Source organism: Heteronotia binoei, chromosome 4 (genome assembly GCF_032191835.1).
Source record: "Heteronotia binoei isolate CCM8104 ecotype False Entrance Well chromosome 4, APGP_CSIRO_Hbin_v1, whole genome shotgun sequence".
Classification (NCBI taxonomy): Eukaryota; Metazoa; Chordata; class Lepidosauria; order Squamata; family Gekkonidae; genus Heteronotia; species Heteronotia binoei.
Window position 1 is genome coordinate 13,575,858 of NC_083226.1, and position 17,811 is coordinate 13,593,668.

The window sequence follows — 17,811 nt, forward strand, 5'->3', positions numbered from 1 at the left end:
ACACCGTATGAAAACATTGCATAATGGGAATGCAAAGGCGGTGTCATGGGTACTGGGGACCCTGCAGAAGAAGCTGAGCCTGCAGAAGAAACTGTGCCCCTGCCACCTGCACCAGTGCCCCTGCCTCCTGCTGGAGAAGATCCAAGCCCCCCTGCCTCGCCCTCTCGGGTGGCTCGGGTGCGTGACCGCCTTTGTCAAAACCTCAGGGATCGGAGGAGGGCGGCACACTCACGAGCAAGACGCTCCCTGAGCCCTGAGTTTTGAAAGGATTCTGGCCCTTCTAGGAGTGAGGATGCTTGAGTCTCAGCAGGATCCTGGCTGCCTCTCTGAGCCAGCAATTAGCCCAAATGGGCAACAGACAGCAGAGGGCTATATAGCTGTGGGCTTTGGGAGGAGGCTTTGTGGAAGCAACTAGTCATTCACCTGATGTTCCAGCATCCACTTCGGCTTTTGACTTTGGCTTTTGGACCCCCTGACTTTGGCTTTGACTTCTGGACCCCCTGACTTTGGCTTCTGAACCTCTGACCTGCGATACCTGGACTGTGTTTTGGTTTTGGCGCCTTGGACCCTCTTTGCTCACCAGCTACAGACCTTGGCCTGCCCCTGGACTTTGCCTGACCCGGCCCCAGCCCGTGACAGGCGGGCGATGACGAACCGTTTCTGAATGTCTCTCGCCTTGAAAACCCTACAAGGTCACCAGAGGTTGGCTGCGATTTGATAGCACTTTCTACCACTGCCATACTGGAAACCGGAATTGTGATGGAACATGAATTAAAAGGTGGTCCATAATTTTCAGCCACCTTAGTTGAGAGCTCTCTAACTAAAAGTTACTTAACTTTCCAAGCCCTATGAGGGAAGGCTGAGGGACTGGGGAATGTTCAGTCTGGAGAAGCGGAGGTGGAGGGGGACGGGATTGCTCTCTTGAAGTATTTGAAGGGCTGTCACTTCGAGGAGGGCCGGGAGCTGCTCCTGTTGGCAGCAAAGGACAGGACTTGTGATAAGGGGTTTCAGTTAAGGGCAATAAGGTACCAGCTGGATTTTAGGAAAAACCTTTTTCCAGGAAGAGTTGTTCAACAGTGGAATCAGCTATCAAGGGAGGTGGTCAGAGCCTTGAAGCAGCAGCTAGACAAACGTGTCAGGGACACTCTAGGCTGATGCTGCACTCAGCAGGGGGTTGGACTAGATGGCCTGTATGGCCCCTCCCAACTCTGTGATTCTATGAAATGAGCCAGCATCATTGCTTTCCAGTCTAGATCTGTGAGCGTAAGATTTCAACCCAACAAGAAGCTGTTGAGACCTGAACTCTTCAAAAAGCAGAAACAGACAAAACTGAGCCGGTACTGTCCCACCCTTCATTGAAACCCATTCTTGCGAGTCTTTGCCTCTGCTACCTGCCCTCCTTTAAGTGGAAAGCGAAAAGGAAAGGTCCCCTGTGCAAGCACCAGTCGTTTCTGACTCTGGGGTGATGTTGCTTTCACAATGTTTTCACAGTAGACCTTTTTATGGGGTGGTCTGCCATTGCCTTCCCCAGTCATCTACACTTTTCCCTCAGCAAGCTGGGTACTCATTTTACTGACCTTGGAAGGATGGAAGGCTGAGCCAACCTGGAGGTGGCTACCTGAACCAGCTTCCGCTGGAATCGAACTTAGGTCATGAGCAGAGGGCTCCAACTGCAGTACTGCAGCTCTATCACTCTGCGCCACGGGGCCCTTTAAGTGACAGCCCTTCAAATACTCTTATGCGGCAGAACTGGGTTTGATTCTTGACTCCTCCACATGCACCTACTGATGTGACATTGAGTCAGTCGCAAGTTCTCACAGAGTTGTTCTGCTCAAGAGCAGTTTCTGTTAGAACTCTCTCAGCTCCACCTACCTCACAAGGTGTCTGGTGTGGGGAGGGGAAAGGAAAGAAGACTGTAAGCTGCTCTGAGACTCTTTTGAGTAGTGAAGGGTGGGCTAAAAATCCAATCTCCTCCTCCACCTCCTCCTCCCTCCTTCCTCCTCCTCCTCCTCCTTCGCTACACCAAACTGGCTCTGATTCTGAATGAAGGAAGAGACATTTAGACATGGTTTGCCACTTCCTGCCCCTGTGTAGCAACCCTGGACTTCTTTGGTGGTCTCCCATCCATTCCTAACGTGGGCTGACCCTACATAGCTTCCGAGAGCTGAAAAGATCAGGTTCGCCTGGGCTACCAAGGTCAGAGCAAGGAATTAAACACACCATCGGAGGGGTGGTTTGCTTGATTCTGGAGCCACAGTGCTTCTAGGTCCACAGGCAACTTGAGTAGTCACCCCATGGCCATCTGCAATCTCCTTTTATACACCGTCATCCAGAACAGCAATTCCTTTATCCTCTGTGGCGCAAACGTTACGACGGTTCTTAACCCTCAACGAAGAGGTCAGTTTGTACAGCAAAGGACTCTCTGCCAGTTCCAGTACTGCTAGGGAAAGAACCGCCTCCCCCTAAGACTACCCAAATGGGCCATTCATGATTGAAACGACCAAGGTGATCTCCTGCAGAGATTCCCCATTAATTAGCAATCGGCGTTAATGACCAAGTAAGGGCAAAGCGAGGACTGTAGCTTTGCTGTTACCATGTGCAGAGGAATACCTTTTGTTAAGAGATGGAATTTCTACTGACAGACTTACCGTACATTCTTTTCCAAAGAAAACCATCCCGAATGATTATACCGAGGCTGTATTGGAACGTTGCATAGAATCTCGTTCAGCGATCCCTGCACCGAATGCAGAAATGGCCTCCAAATTGCAACAAAAGAAAACTTTCCTAATATTTATCTTTTACAATTAAGCTGGCTCCAGCAGCCATTGTCTGGAAAGAGGACGCCTGATTTTTCGAAGGAAAGCTTTTAAGTGCCTGGATTCTCCGGTGAAAATGCAAAGGTGGCCAAGTTATAGAACAGTTTCTACAAAGCGGCACAAAGGCCAAGCAAGCCAGCATGGTTTGGAACAGCCGGAAAGGAAAGGTCTTGGCAGTGCATCTGTGGCTCACCAGCGTGCACATAAGGTTGCACACCCAGTCTCTAGGAGCATGGAGAAGGAACACGGGTGTGAACATCAGAAACCTCCCTTGTCAGCTTGCATCTCACTGCTTTGAGCCCTGTCCCCTTTGCAATCAGGCAAAGTTTGGTGTAGTGGTGAAGTATGCGGACTCTTATCTGGGAGAACCGGGTTTGAGTCCCCACTCCTCCACTTGTACCTGCTGGAATGGCCTGTGAGGCTGGTGTCTGCTGTGGGGGAGGAAGGTAAAGGAGATTGTAGGCCATTCTGAGACTCTGTCCTTGAAAGGGCAGCTGCTGGGAGAGCCCTCTCTACCCCCACCCACCTCACAGGGTGTCTGTTGTGGGGGAGGAAGATAAAGGAGATTGTAGGCCATTCTGAGACTGTGTCCTTGAAAGGGCAGCTGCTGTGAGAGCCCTCTCAGCCCCACCCACCTCACAGGGTGTCTGTTGTGGGGGAGGAAGGGAAAGGAGATTGTGAGCTGCTCTGAGACTCTGTCCTTGAAAGGGCAGCTGCTGTGAGAGCCCTCTCCAGCTCCACCTACCTCACAGGGTGTCTGTTGTGAGGGAGGAAGGGAAAGAAGATTGTAGGCCGTTCTGAGACTCTGTCCTTGAAAGGGCAGCTGCTGTGAGAGCCCTCTCCAGCCCCACCCACCTCACAGGGTGTCTGTTGTGGGGGAGGAAGGGAAAGGAGATTGTTAGCCGCTCTGAGACTATTCCGAGTGGAGGGAGGGATATAAATCCAATATCTTCTTCTTCAACATTCGTGGCCTCATAGGAATGCTGCTGTGCTCAGATAGACCAACTGTGCCCCTGGGTGCCATGCTGGCTCTTCCGGGCTAGAGCGATCTCGCACCTTTTGAGACTACCCCCATTGCCGATAAGGCTAACCATTTCCCCCTTGCAAAACTCCACCCCGCGTCCCATGGGGCAGGGGGGTCAACAACAAAGCTGAATTAACAATGAGGTCTAGTGGGCATTGGCCTTTGGGCCCCCACGACTTTACGGGGCCTGGGCTGGCTCCCCTGATTCCCACCCCCTGCTTGCAGCCCTCCCAGCCTGCACGTGCAGCCAGCAACGGAGCCGCTCATTCTCCAACTTGCCTGGTGCGGCTGCTGCTGGCGTTGTCGCCACGTTTGCCTCTCTCTGCCTCTCCCCCGCAGCTTTGTCGAAGGGGCTTTTGGGAAGGGGCCTGCAGGCTGCAGCGGGGGCCATGGGCGGTGGGGTGGGCACTCATCTTCTGAGATAATTTGCGAGGGGGTCTCCAAGATTTCAACTGCCTAGGGGCTTCCACAAGGTTGAATCCGGCACTGGTCAACAGCCTCATGTCGACCAAACACTTTGGAGTTACTGGGATGCTTTCTAGATACTGTTGGCGGCTGGTAGAAATGTGGGGTTGCCAGCCTCAGAACATTCCCGGGCGTGTTTAGCCTGGAGAGGAGGTGACTGAGAGGTGATATGATCACCATCCTCAAGTCCTTGAAGGGCTGTCATCTAGAGGATGGGGTGGAATTGTTTTCTGTGGTCCCAGAAGGTAGGACCAGAACCAGTGGGTTGAAATTAAATCAAAAGAGTTTCTGGCTCAACATTAGAAAGAACTTCCTGACCGTTAGAGTGGTTCCTCGGTGGAACGTGCACACAGAAGGGGCATTCTACTTGGCTATAAAGCTCAAAAGTGAACTAGTTCATAAGGTGGCTAAAAATTTGTGAGAGTCCACGGTTCACGAACTGGGCACATCATGAACCACAGATGGAACTGTTTTTTCTCTGTTCGTGCCCATCCCTACAGGCATTCCTGCTTCTCCTGCTGACGACAACTTCGTCTGCTGGGTAGACTCTGTGGCTCAACAGAAGAGCCTCTGCTTCGCATTCAGAAGTCCCCAGGTTCAAGCCCCAGCATCTCCAGCTGAAAGGACAAGGTTGTCAAGGGGGCTTGCCATGAGTACTGTTGGTTCCTGTGCTTGCTGTCACTATATTGGGAATGTTGGAGGAGTTATACTATGCTCTACTATGCCTTGCTTGCTTTGCCTTTGTCTGTAACATATAAAGTAATCATTCTACCCTGGCGGGGATGCTCATGTCTGGAACCCGAGGACATGCTCTCTCCACTTCAGAGACTGTCTTGGCACCTGTTAGCATGCAATGGGTGGCTGGGTGACGACGACCGTTTTCGCACACAGCTTACCACGGAGTCACGTTCCTGTTCTCTCCACAGTGTCCGTCAGATTTCCAATTATCTGCGCCGAAGTTACAGGAAGTGCCGCGGCTTTTGCGTGGCAAACATGAACCGCTAAAACCCAGTTTATGTTTGCTGCGCAAAAGCTGTGGCACTTCCTGTAACTCCAGCGCAGAGAATGGGAAATCCGACAGATGCTGCAGAGAGAACAGGAATGTGACCGTGTGGTAAGCTGTGTGCAAAAACAGTCAAAGTGTTACCTTTGCTTTGCACAAGCTTTTTGCTCTGAATTCTGGCTGGATTGTAATGGCTCAGGAGAGGGTATATAGATCTGGCCCCAAGGGTCAAAGCCAGATCTGACACAGAGAGTCATACTGCTGTAATATGTCTATCACAGGGGTGTCAAATGTGCGGCCCACGGGCCAAACCAGCCCTCAGGGGGCTTCAATCAGGCCCGTGGGGCTCTCTTCTCCCCTCTCCCCCCTCGTGTCCTCACCCTGCAATGCTCAGGTAGGGGGGAGGGATGGTCTGTTTATTAATGGTGCTGAAATCGATTAATTTAATATTATACTAATTAATTGGAAGGGAAACTGAGGGGACCACTAAATTAATTATTTATGATAATTAGTTAACTAGCAGCAAGTATTAGAAGAACAGATAGGGGAGGATAGAGTGAAAGCCAGGTGAAGATAATTGGGAACAACTGCGAGGAGTATACTGTGATCTCATTTCAAGTTAATGTAGATGTTGGCCCAGGGGATTCCAGTGCTCCTGGGGAGGGGAAGATATGGCGGTGGGAATAGACAATTATATAAGGGAAGGAGACAGAGACAAATCAGTGCTCGGCCACCTTCCAGTCTATTGCCCATCCCAACGGTGACAGGTAGTGGGCCTAAGAGGAAATGCTCGTCTCCGTCACTGGTGTTATGCAACGCCAGGTCCATCAATAATAAGACCTCGACCCTTAAGGAGTTCTTGCTCCGGCAGGACGTGGACCTGGCTTGCGTGACCGAGACCTGGGTGCGGGACGGAGAGACAGTAGCGCTCTCCCAGATGACCCCCCCCAGGCTACTCGGTCTTTCACCAGTCACGGAGTAACGGGCGGGGGGGAGGAGTGGCATTATTCATACGGGAGGCTTACTCCTTTCGGGCTCTCCCGGCCCCAAAGATCGATGGCATCGAATGTGTCGGTCTGTGGTGGGATGTTGGAGAGGGGTTCGCAATCTGGCTGGTGTACCGTCCGCCTAACGCACCAGCCAGCGCCTTACCATCACTATTGGAGGCAGTGGCGGGCTGGGCATTGGAGTGCCCAGGGCTTATGGTCCTGGGTGACTTCAATGTCCATGCCGATGACACGGCCTCCACTCAGGCGATGGACCTAGTGTCTTCCATGGCGACACTAGGACTCTCTCAACTTGTCACAACACCCACGCATCAGGCCGGACACACACTAGACCTGATCTTTGCGTCTGGGATTTTGGTGAACGATATCGCAGATGAAGCGGTTCCATGGTCGGATCACCTAGCCCTTAAGGCCCGTATGGAGATGTCACCCCAACCCTGTATGGGCGGAGAGCCTATTTTGGCTCGCCCTCGGGGCCTGATGGACCCGGAACGGTTCCAAACGGCCCTGAGGGATCCCTGGCCCACTGGCGATTCTCTCGAGGACCTGGTGGAAGTCTGGCAAGACCAACTATCCAGGGCCATTGACGAAATTGCACCCCGGCGCCCTCTGCGCCCTCACATGAGGCTGGCTCCATGGTACACCTTGGAGTTACGCCAGCTGAAGCAAGGGCTCAGACGACTAGAGAGGCGGTGGAGGCATACTCAGGATGAAGTGACGAGAACATCCTATAGAACGTTTATGAAGTCATATGAGATGGCAGTCAAGGCTGAAAGAAACAATACTTTGCAGCCAAGATTGCATCTGCAAATTCGTGCCCAGCACAATTGTTTAGGGTAATTGGAGATCTTGTAACACTGCCACAAGGCAAACCAAACGTTAGAGAATTGGAGATAGGCTGTGAGGCATTTGCGAAATATTTTGCAGATAAAATCTCGTCACTCCGCCAAGACCTGCCTATCACATTAGATACAGTGAGTGAAACTGAGGCTCCGCGCCTGTCTTCAGATTTACTGCTGGACCACTTCGACCCACTCAGCCTGGAAGAAGTTGATGGAATTCTTTCTGCTGCTCGCCCAACAACATGTGATCTGGACCCTTGCCCCTCTTGGCTGATTAAATCTTGCCAGAGGGAGCTTAGATGTCCTCTACGGGACATCATAAATAGATCCCTCTTAGAGGGGCGTTTTCCAACGCCTCTGAAAGAGGCCTTGGTCCGTCCCCTCCTGAAAAAATCTACAGCAGACCCGGCCGAATTGGCGAATTACCGACCGGTGTCTAATTTACCATTTTTAGGTAAAATTATCGAGAGGGCAGTGGCGTTGCAGCTACAGAGATTTCTAGATGACGCTTCTGTCCTGGACCCGTGCCAGTCTGGCTTCCGACCGGGTCACGGGACGGAGACGGTCTTGGTCACCTTGGCAGATGACCTCCAACGGCAACTGGATCGAGGCGGTGTAGCGGTGCTGATGTTATTAGATCTGTCGGCTGCATTTGATACGGTCGATCATCAGCTACTAATCCACCGCCTCGCCGACATTGGGGTTAAGGGGTCTGCTTTACAATGGCTCTCCTCCTTCCTCATGGGTCGGGGACAAAGGGTGGCGATTGGGGGAGAACGATCCCAGAGGCACACACTAGATTGTGGGGTGCCTCATGGAGCAGTCCTCTCCCCGATGTTATTTAACATCTATATGTGCCCCCTTGCCCAGATTGCCAGGAGGTTTGGGCTGGGCTGCCATCAATATGCTGATGACACCCAGCTCTATCTGCTAATGGACGGCCGGCCCGCCTCCGCCCCGGGAGACTTGGATCGGGCGTTACGGGCTATCGCAACGTGGCTTAGACTGAGTGGGCTGAAGTTAAATCCAGCAAAGACAGAGGTTCTCTGTGTAGGTCGCGGCGCTCCAGGAAGGGAAATATCCCTCCCGACCTTCGACGGTGTGCAGCTAAAGGCGGCGCAGCGGGTGAAGAGTCTGGGTGTCCTGCTGGAGCCTTCATTATCAATGGAGGCCCAGATAACAGCCACTGCCAAGTCAGCATTCTTCCATCTGAGGCGGGCGAAGCAGTTGGCCCCTTTCCTGGAGCGTCGGGACCTAGCGACGGTGATCCATGCGACGGTCACCTCACGACTGGACTACTGTAACGCCCTCTACATGGGGCTGCCTCTGTGCCGGACCCGGAAATTACAACTAGTGCAGAACGCGGCGGCCAGGCTGCTGCTTGGTCTCCCAAGATGGGAACATGTACGGCCGGGGCTACGCGAGCTGCACTGGTTGCCGATTGTATACCGGGTCCAGTACAAAGTGCTGGTTATTACCTTTAAAGCCCTATATGGCCGAGGACCGGCCTACCTGAAGGACCGCCTCTCCCCGTACGAGCCCCAGAGAGCACTGAGGTCAGTAGGAAAAAACAGACTGACTACCCCTGGGCCAAGAGAAGTTAAACTACAGAACACCCGCTCACGGGCCTTCTCGGCTGCAGCCCCATATCTCTGGAACCAACTTCCAGAGGAGGTGCGGGCCCTGCGGAACCTTGATCAGTTCCGCAGGGCCTGCAAGACCACTCTTTTTAAATTAGCTTTTATGAACAGCTGAAGTACAATTTTACAACGAAGAAAATCCGCCATTAGCACTAACTAGAATAGCGTCAATGATAATGTTATAGTTTGTTTTAATTAATGTTCTACTGGTTTTTAAGGTTAAGTTAATGCTTAATTTAATGTTCTTAATGTAATGGTTTTAATTAATGCACCATTGGTTACTATGTTGTTTATTAATGTTTTATTTATTAATGTACCATTGGTCACTGTGTTGTTAGCCGCCCTGAGCCTGCTTCGGCGGGGGAGGGCGGGGTACAAATAAAATTTATTATTATTATTATTATTATTATTATTATTATTATTATTATTATTATTATTATTATTATTCAGAGGCTTCCAATATTGCCAGCTCCTTCTGTCTTCTCTTTGCAGAGGCTAAAGCAGAAGCGAAGCTGCAAAGAAAATGTGGAATGGATTTTCCACTCAGACCTATAGGCAGAGCAGACTGGAATGGGAAATCCACTCCAGGTTTTCCTTGTAACTTTGTTTCAATGGAGAGGTTTAACTTCCCAGCATTCCTATGGCCAGTTGAAGCTTCCTGGAGTTGTGTCCTTGCAGTTCGTGTGGGTGCTTTAAGTCAACTTTGTCTCTTCCCAAATGGAGTGAGAACTAGTGCCTAGTGAGTATTCTAACTTAGGAACCCACACCTAAAGGGGGATGTTACACTGGAGAGCCGTTGCTAACCTGAGTAGACCAGGGGGGAGGGAAGCTTGCAATGGCTTGCCATTTCATGTTTTCCCAGGCTGAGAGCATTTTATTTTTTCAGTTTTCTGCTGTGTGGTCCTTGTGCTTTTCCTCGATGTTTTATTTTTAAAATTGCATTGCAAAATCCCGCTATTCCCCTACCTTTCCATTTTAAACAAAATTTTGCAAGAGTTTGAAGCACGTTTGTATATTAAGTTAAAAAAAAATGTCCTTTCTAAAGTGTACATCTCCTCTCTCTGACGTTACATCTTAGGAGATGTGTGGCTCAGTCCCACAAAGTCCCATTTATGTCATCATGCCTCCCGCTGGAGTTAAAGGACCCGCCGATCAGCTGCTTGACTCTCCGGGGAAGCTGGGGGCTGCTTTTGCTTCCGGCTCTGCCAGCTGTTTTAGTGGCGAGGAAGAAAGGAAGGGTGGCGATGAGAATGACAGGGAGGGAAGGGACTTCTCTTCCCCCCCCCCCCGCTGCTCTCGCCGCTGCCTTCCCTTCCCCGCCATTAAAATAGCATGTGCTGTAGGCTGTGACAGAAGCCTACACCTCGCGGTGCAAGTTAAAGGGCCCACCAATCAGCTGTTTCGCAGGCCCTTTAACTTCCTCGGGGGCTGAGACTGCTTCCGCCACGGCCCCACTGCACACGCATGTGCAGAAGCAACCCCCAGCTTCCAGCGCCCGTTAAAGAGCCAGTTTGGTGTAGTGGTTAAGTGTGTGGACTCTTATCTGGGAGAACCGGGTTTGATTCCCCACTCCTCCACTTGCACCTGCTGGAATGGCCTTGGGTCAGCCATAGCTCTGGCAGAGGTTGTCCTTGAAAGGGCAGCTGCTGTGAGAGCCCTCTCCAGCCCCACCCACCTCACAGGGTGTCTGTTGTGGGGGAGGAAGGGAAAGGAGATTGTAGGCTGCTCTGAGACTCTGTCCTTGAAAGGGCAGCTGCTGTGAGAGCCCTCTCAGCCTCACCCACCTCCCAGGGTGTCTGTTGTGGGGGAGGAAGGGAAAGGAGATTGTGAGCCGATCTGAGACTCTTCGGAGTGGAGGGCGGGATATAAATCCAATATCTTCATCTACCTCACAGGGTGTCTGTTGTGGGGGAGGAAGGGAAAGGAGATTGTGAGCCGCTCTGAGACTCTTCGGAGTGGAGGGCGGGATATAAATCCAATATCTTCTTCTTCTTCTTAAAGGGCCCGCTGATCAGCTGTTTCGCAGGGTGATTTTGCAGGTAAGTTTCTGCCTCCAGAAAACTTGCCTTTCTTTTGCTAGGTTTGCGGAGGTCCGCTTTAGCATTGTAAAGAGAGGTTGTCTTCATTCTGCTTTTTTTTTTTCTATTTCCTCCTGAAATCAACAATGCATTTATTTTCCTCTGGAATCCGGAGTTTGCTTCGAATCAATTCCGGCTTTTGCTCAAAGAGAAATCCGAAGAGAGGAGGCCAGGAAGGGAGGTTTTTCCAAATTCTGGAATTGCACTTCCTGGCTTTTGTGCTAGAGCACAAACCTGCAGCGTGTGACATAAGGCAACTGCAATGGCGGAAGTTACAAAAGGGTGCATCGATGTCTCTTCAAAGAGAAATGAGCGAGAAACGAAAGAGAAATGCCTCTTTTTAAACAGAGAGGAAGAATCAGTGGCTATAACTACAAAAGTTAATTCACAGAAAAAGAAATTCACTTCCCCAAACCAATGCGAGATTTAATTTGTGATGCTGTTGCTGGTTTGTTTGTTTTTGCTAAATCCATTGCCTGAAGGAACACTGTCACTCTGAATAAGTCCATGCACCAGTGTCCTTCGCGTCAACACTCCCGGATGACGGTGGTCTCCATTTAGCAAGAAAAAAAGCAGATGCAAGGTGAAAATATTTATTAGAGCTTTATATGTCATAAACCTGCCTGAGAGAGTCCTCCCCCCCTCCTTTGGCTAAGATTGCCAGGTCCAACTCAGAAAATATCTGGGGATTTTGGGAGTGGAAGAAGAAGATATTGGATTTGTACCCCACCCTTCACTACCCGAAGGAGTCTCAGAGCAGCGTACAATCTCCTTTCCCTTCCCCTCCCCACAACAGACACCCTGGGAGGTAGGTGGGGCTGAGAGAGCTCTGACAGAAACTCCTCTTGAGAGGAACAGCTCTTCAAGAACGTGTGGCTGACCCAAGGTCACATCAGCAGGCGTATATGGAGGAGTGGGGAATCAAACCTGGTTCTTCCAGATAAGAGTCCTCAGACTTAACCACTACACCAAACTGGAGTCAGGAGGCTTTCCCATTCTCTGAAATAAATTTTAAAAATACATCCGTGCAGTTCCTTTGAATACAGTCTTCATTTCCTCATCCCCAGCAGCTGGATACGCTTCCACTAAATGAAAGTGAACATACCCCCCACACACTCAGAAACCAGCCAAAATAAATATTGTTCGCAAGCCACACACTTTTATAATCTCACTGGGGCAATTTAATCATGGGTTCTGAATGTAACCATCTGCTGTATTTCCATCAACCTCTGCAGACTAACACAGGAAAGTAAAAGGTTCTAGTTTACCCTTTACTATGCAAATGACTTCTGAAAGGAATGTAAAACAAATGGAGGGACTGGACTGACTTCTCTCCCTTTCTTATAGCTTGATAGACTCTTGGAACAGCCATGTGGCTCTGTTGTCCCACCTCACCCTGATCCAGCCTTGCTCCTAGTGATATTTAAAGGCACGCATACCTTCTGAGCTTCTTCTAAGCCTTTCGAGGTGGAAAGGCATACAGTGGCTGTTGGGACAGTGCTTCACCCCACTGGCCAGCTGGCTGGCAGTGAGGAGGAGCTTGCAAAACTGGGGGATCCCCCACTGGGACCTGGGGACTGGCAAGTGTACCTGAGCCAGTTTGGTGCAGTGGTTAAGTGCATGGACTCTTATCTGGGAGAACTGGGTTTGATTCCCCACTCCTCCACTTGCAGCTGCTGGAATGACCTTGGGTTAGCCATAGCTCTCATAGGAGTTGTTCTTGAAAGGGCAGCTTCTGTGAGAGCTCTCTCAGCCCCACCAACCTCACAGAGTGTCTGTTGTGGAGGAAGGAGATTGTAAGCCGCTCTGAGACTGATTCAGAGAGAAGGACGGGGTATAAATCTGTAGTCTTCTTCTTAATGTAAAACCGAATATTGCACTTAATGTTTACCTCAGTTCTGCCTTTCTTTCTGAATACATTTCATACTTGTTCTCTTTTTAAAGCAAACCTTCTTGTTTCTGTCAGTTTACCTCACGGTCCCTCAGTTATCAATTCTGGCTTGGCAAGGAGGGGTTTATACCGTGGCCCGGATTCTATTCCCTTTTTAGAAATCCATCTGAAAACCCTAGTGAGGTAGAAAAGGCGGAAATTGTGACAGGAAAATTCCCATAGGGTGGTGTCTAGCCTGCGGGAAATCTGTCACAGTGGTCTATAAATATAGTTCAAAGATTACAATTACAAGGAAATATTAAAAAAAAAAAAAAAAGGATTTCAAACTTCACCAACTGGCCTGAACTCCTGAAAGATCTGGAGAGCTGACTTCTATTCCAATTGTTTCCCTCACGGGTGCCTTTTTAATTTTCTCTTTCACATAGTTATAGAGAAAATGCTCAGGATTCTTGCAGAGTATGCGAAACTCGATTCGGTGTGCTTACTGACATTGTGCGGTTCCTCCCCCCCCGCGTTGAGCCCGAGAGGTACAACTTCTTTTATTTTTCATGGATGAAAAGGTTGGGTTTTTTTTTTCCTGAAGCCATTGTTCCTCCCTCCCTCAAAGAGAAATCATGGTTATTACGCAATAAAAAAAGCTGCTATAAAAATGGATTAGACAAAGTACATCTAAAAGTAATTGTATTTAGGGAGATGTGTCTGTGAGATAGAAAACTTTCAATCTCCTTTCTTTTCAGCCACTCCGTCTAAAAATAGCGCCTTCCCCAAAACGACAACTCAGCAATGGAGATATCCTCCAGCAGGACAGTAATTCTTTTATCTGCGAGAGCACGCCCAGGCAGGCCTACTCAAGAGTAAGTCACATATTTTTCAAAAGGGCTTACACCCAGGAAACTTTTTTTTTATTTTCAGACTTCAGCCTGGGTTGTCTAAATTAGAATCATAGACTCACAGAGTTGGGCCATACAGGCTATCTAGCCCAATGCCCTACTCAATGCAAGAGAAGCCTAGAGCAGGGGTGTCAAACTCATTTGTTATGAGGGCCGGATCTGACATAAATGAGACCTTATCGGGCCGGGTCACGTCAGGTTGGGCCGAGCTATGCTGGGCTGGGCCATGTTGGGCTGAGCCATGTGTGTATCTATTTAAGATTAGGTAGCAAAGATATAATGGAAGGTTGTAGTGTATCATTTTGGCAGATCGCTTGTTCTATAAGTATTATTATTTCACTGTTTTAAATTGTCTAAATTGACGTATTTTTAAAGCCATTGTTGTAAATTGATGTGTTTTAAAGCCAAACTTTATGATAGATTTTATACGTTGTGAGCCGCCCTGAGCCGCTTCGGCGGGAAGGGCGGGATATAAATTGAAATAAACTGAAGCTAAACTTTATAAAGGACACAGACAAACACCATTTAAATTAAAAAAAAAAACAACCTTAAAACATTAGCACTCGTTGGTCTTAAAGGTGCTTTCTTTGTATTTCTCCCACGGGATCCAGGGAACTGGGCAAAGGAAGGTTTTCTTTTCTTCCTTCCCTGGAGGACCAGGAAGGGGAGGAGCCTCAGCTAATAGAAGAGAGCCTTGGCTCAGTAGCTCTGCTAGGTGACTGAGAAAACTTGGCAAAGCAAGCTCTTCCTCCTCCCCTTACTCCCCAAGGGAGAAGTGTCAGCCAATGGGAAAAATAGAGGTTTTGCTCTGTGGTTCCTGTGCATTTAAGTAAGTCTGGCAAAGCGAGCTGCTACACAAGAGAAAGAAGCAAGAGAAAGGAAGCAGATGACAGCCAGTTGCTCGAGGGCCTGATAGGAGCCCTCTGGGGGCCTGATTCGGCCCCCGAGCTACATGTTTGACACCTCTGCCCTACAGCATCCATGACAAGTGTTTGTCCAGCCTTTGCTTAAAGACCAACAGGAATGAAAGTATTTTCTAGGAACAAAAGAAGTCCCCATTTGGTTTTGTCAATGAAAGACAAAAGGCGGTCACCCTAGATACAGATGCTCAGGAACAAGCTCTGCTGAACAACGCAAGGCTTACTTCTGAGCAGGCCTTGAATTCAGCAGGAGCTCGAAGGAGCACAGCTCCTGAACCTTTCCAATGGCCCCCCTCCTCCTCCCCACCTACCTCCTCCCCACCTACCTACACCAGTTTGGTGTAATGGTTAAGTGTGCGGGCTCTTATCTGGGAGAACCGGGTTTGATTCCCCACTCCTCCACTTGCAGCTGCTGGAATGGCCTTGGGTCAGCCAGAGCTCTCTTATCTGGGAGAACCGGGTATGATTCCCCACTCCTCCACTTGCACCTGCTGGAATGGCCTTGGGTCAGCCATAGCTCTCTTATCTGGGAGAACCGGGTTTGACTCCCCACTCCTGCACTTGCAGCTGCTGGAATGGCCTTGGGTCAGCCAGAGCTCTCTTATCTGGGAGAACCGGGTTTGATTCCCCCCTCCTCCACTTGCACCTGCTGGAATGGCCTTGGGTCAGCCAGAGCTCTCTTATCTGGGAGAACCGGGTTTGACTCCCCACTCCTGCACTTGCAGCTGCTGGAATGGCCTTGGGTCAGCCAGAGCTCTCTTATCTGGGAGAACCGGGTTTGACTCCCCACTCCTGCACTTGCAGCTGCTGGAATGGCCTTGGGTCAGCCAGAGCTCTCTTATCTGGGAGAACCGGGTTTGATTCCCCCCTCCTCCACTTGCACCTGCTGGAATGGCCTTGGGTCAGCCATAGCTCTCTTATCTGGGAGAACCGGGTATGATTCCCCACTCCTCCACTTGCACCTGCTGGAATGGCCTTGGGTCAGCCAGAGCTCTCTTATCTGGGAGAACCGGGTTTGACTCCCCACTCCTGCACTTGCAGCTGCTGGAATGGCCTTGGGTCAGCCAGAGCTCTCTTATCTGGGAGAACCGGGTTTGATTCCCCACTCCTCCACTTGCACCTGCTGGAATGGCCTTGAGTCAGCCAGAGCTCTCTTATCTGGGAGAACCGGGTTTGATTCCCCACTCCTCCACTTGCACCTGCTGGAATGGCCTTGGGTCAGCCAGAGCTCTCTTATCTGGGAGAACCGGGTTTGATTCCCCACTCCTCCACTTGCACCTGCTGGAATGGCCTTGGGGTCAGCCAGAGCTCTCTTATCTGGGAGAACCGGGTTTGATTCCCCACTCCTCCACTTGCACCTGCTGGAATGGCCTTGGGTCAGCCAGAGCTCTCTTATCTGGGAGAACCGGGTTTGATTCCCCCCTCCTCCACTTGCACCTGCTGGAATGGCCTTGGGTCAGCCAGAGCTCTCTTATCTGGGAGAACCGGGTTTGATTCCCCACTCCTCCACTTGCACCTGCTGGAATGGCCTTGGGTCAGCCAGAGCTCTCTTATCTGGGAGAACCGGGTTTGATTCCCCCCTCCTTCACTTGCACCTGCTGGAATGGCCTTGGGTCAGCCAGAGCTCTCTTATCTGGGAGAACCGGGTTTGATTCCCCCCTCCTTCACTTGCACCTGCTGGAATGGTCTTGGGTCAGCCAGAGCTCTCTTATCTGGGAGAACCGGGTTTGATTCCCCACTCCTCCATTTGCACCTGCTGGAATGGCCTTGGGTCAGCCATAGCTCTGGCAGAGGTTGTCCTTGAAAGGGCAGCTGCTGTGAGAGCCCTCTCAGCCCCACCCACCTCACAGGGTGTCTGTTGTGGGGGAGGAAGGGAAAGGAGACTGTAGTCCGTTCTGAGACTCTGTCCTTGAAAGGGCAGCTGCTGTGAGAGCCCTCTCAGCCCTGCCCACCTCACAGGGTGTCTGTTGTGGGGGAGGAAGGGAAAGGAGATTGTGAGCCGCTCTGAGACTCTGTCCTTGAAAGGGCAGCTGCTGTGAGAGCCCTCTCAGCCCCACCCACCTCACAGGGTGTCTGTTGTGGGGGAGGAAGGGAAAGGAGATTGTAGGCCGTTCTGAGACTCTGTCCTTGAAAGGGCAGCTGCTGTGAGAGCCCTCTCAGCCCTGCCCACCTCACAGGGTGTCTGTTGTGGGGGAGGAAGGGAAAGGAGATTGTGAGCCACTCTGAGACTCTGTCCTTGAAAGGGCAGCTGCTGTGAGAGCCCTCTCAGCCCCACCCACCTCACAGGGTGTCTGTTGTGGGGGAGGAAGGGAAAGGAGATTGTAGGCCGCTCTGAGACTCTGTCCTTGAAAGGGCAGCTGCTCTGAGAGCCCTCTCCAGCCCCACCCACTTCACAGGGTGTCTGTTGTGGGGGAGGAAGGGAAAGGAGATTGTAGGCCGTTCTGAGACTCTGTCCTTGAAAGGGCAGCTGCTGTGAGAGCCCTCTCCAGCCCCACCCACCTCACAGGGTGTCTGTTGTGGGGGAGGAAGGGAAAGGAGATTGTAGGCCGCTCTGAGACTCTGTCCTTGAAAGGGCAGCTGCTGTGAGAGCCCTCTCAGCCCTGCCCACCTCACAGGGTGTCTGTTGTGGGGGAGGAAGGGAAAGGAGATTGTGAGCCACTCTGAGACTCTGTCCTTGAAAGGGCAGCTGCTGTGAGAGCCCTCTCAGCCCCACCCACCTCACAGGGTGTCTGTTGTGGGGGAGGAAGGGAAAGGAGATTGTAGGCCGCTCTGAGACTCTGTCCTTGAAAGGGCAGCTGCTCTGAGAGCCCTCTCCAGCCCCACCCACTTCACAGGGTGTCTGTTGTGGGGGAGGAAGGGAAAGGAGATTGTAGGCCGCTCTGAGACTCTGTCCTTGAAAGGGCAGCTGCTCTGAGAGCCCTCTCCAGCCCCACCCACTTCACAGGGTGTCTGTTGTGGGGGAGGAAGGGAAAGGAGATTGTAGGCCGTTCTGAGACTCTGTCCTTGAAAGGGCAGCTGCTGTGAGAGCCCTCTCCAGCCCCACCCACCTCACAGGGTGTCTGTTGTGGGGGAGGAAGGGAAAGGAGATTGTAGGCCGCTCTGAGACTCTGTCCTTGAAAGGGCAGCTGCTGTGAGAGCCCTCTCCAGCCCCCACCCACCTCACAGGGTGTCTGTTGTGGGGGAGGAAGGGATAGGAGATTGTAGGCCGCTCTGAGACTCTGTCCTTGAAAGGGCA